Here is a 1,814-nt window from a genome sequence, read left to right on the forward strand (position 1 = left end):
CGTGGTAGGGAGCATGGCAGCAGGCAGGCATGGGGCTAGGGCTAGTGTAGTTGGTGAGAGCTTATGTCTTGATCCAGAAGCACGGGGCTGAGAGCAAACTGAAAACGTGTGGGCTTCTGAAACCTCAAAACCACCCCCATTGATGCGCCACCTCCATGAGCACACATCGTAATCCTTTTCCAACGGTTCCACCAGATAGAGACTAAGTGGTCAAATATGAGTCTATGGGGTGGTGCGGGGGGGGGGTCATTCTCATTCTAAACACCTGTTATATTTATTATGTCAGATGGAAGCCAATAGTTTATATCCAAGTCGATTGACAAATCACACGTCTCTGACGCCACTAAGAAAATGGTGGTTAGCGAAATTCACTACAGGAATTTTATTTTATTATTTGCTAAGTTGTTTCTGCTATAAATACATGAACTTTTAAAAAGCAGAATATGGCTGGGAGGTGACTTAGTTGGTACAGTACCCTGTTTCTTTCTCCAAAGTGTGTGAGGACCTGAATTGGATCCTCCATCATCCACAAAATACAGAGAGCCCAGCGACCCACATACATAATCTTAGAGCTTGCAAACCACTGGGCTCCTTGGCTAGCCCAGTGTAGTCCACTCCATGAGTTGAAGCTCAGGGAGCTGCTGTCAAACAAAAAGTCAATAAATAAAAAAGTTAAAAAGATGGAGACGGAGGACACAAGACACTGCTCTCACCTCAAAGGAGAACTGAGTTAGTGAGCTGAAGTTTTACAGTATCAACATAGAACATCTTGCATAAATCAAGTCTTTCCAATACATCGGTTGAAATGTCAGGTGGAAAAATCTCTTTTCTGGCCCCTATGTAATCTGTGAACTTTCTTAGCTTCTGGGCGGGTTGAAGCTGATGCCCTGCTAAGAAGCTAACAAATTCCAAAGGTCTCACCTGATATTTACCAGGAAGCTGGCCATTCAGGGACACTGGAGGGGCTAGAAAAGGCTAAAGGCAGCTCAAGATAGATTATAACGAGGCTCCAGACTTGCGACAGTATAACTTGTCCCCAGTCGCTCAAGTTCTAAGCAGTTTTTCACTCCTGCAGAAACTTCAATTTAAGTTTCGACTCCTTTCCAGAATTCTCACTCCTCACACCCAAAGTCCACCTCAGGCCTACACCGGTAAACAAACCCACGTTCACGGTCCGCAGTATGTGCGCACACACAGCGTTAAAATAACACTTCTTAATTTAAAAAGAAAAATGCATAAACTGGCCCAGTTCTATTCCGACACAATTAGACATCAGAAGCTGCTGTTCTCATAGCTTTCCTATCGTTTTCAAACTGGTTACAAAACCCTACATGGAAAGTCCTACAGGCTGTACACATCCGCTACAGTAAATGTGCCAGCAAGCAGGGCAATCCTCAGTCTCCCCGGTGCCCTGCTCCCTCTACCAACGGGAAATGAGCACACTCTTTTTGCAGGATAAAGGAGATTGCTTCCGCTAGGGGGCACGCGAAAGACTTCCAGAATTACCCTGCTCTGTCCCTGACCACATAAACCTCACCGTGAACTCCTACACCCTACTCGATCGCGCAGCGACCCCGAGCAGCCGCTACCGCGCAGAAGCCCGAACCGCAGCAGACTCCAGGCTCCGGGCTCCGCGACTTCACTCCGAACTTCCCGGCGGGAGCCTCGTCCACCAATCACAAGCGTCCTTCCGCGGGCCCCGCCCTCTCTCGCCCCGCCCCCCGACGCACGCGGCGCGCTGACGCCGGCGGCGAGCCGGGGCCGTTGGGCAGCGGAGGCCCCGCCCTGGCCGCCCGGTTCGCGGCCCCGGCGGC

The sequence above is a fragment of the Microtus oregoni genome, unplaced genomic scaffold (genome assembly GCF_018167655.1).
Source record: "Microtus oregoni isolate MIOR12 unplaced genomic scaffold, Mior012 000018F_ref0000195, whole genome shotgun sequence".
Classification (NCBI taxonomy): domain Eukaryota; kingdom Metazoa; phylum Chordata; class Mammalia; order Rodentia; family Cricetidae; genus Microtus; species Microtus oregoni.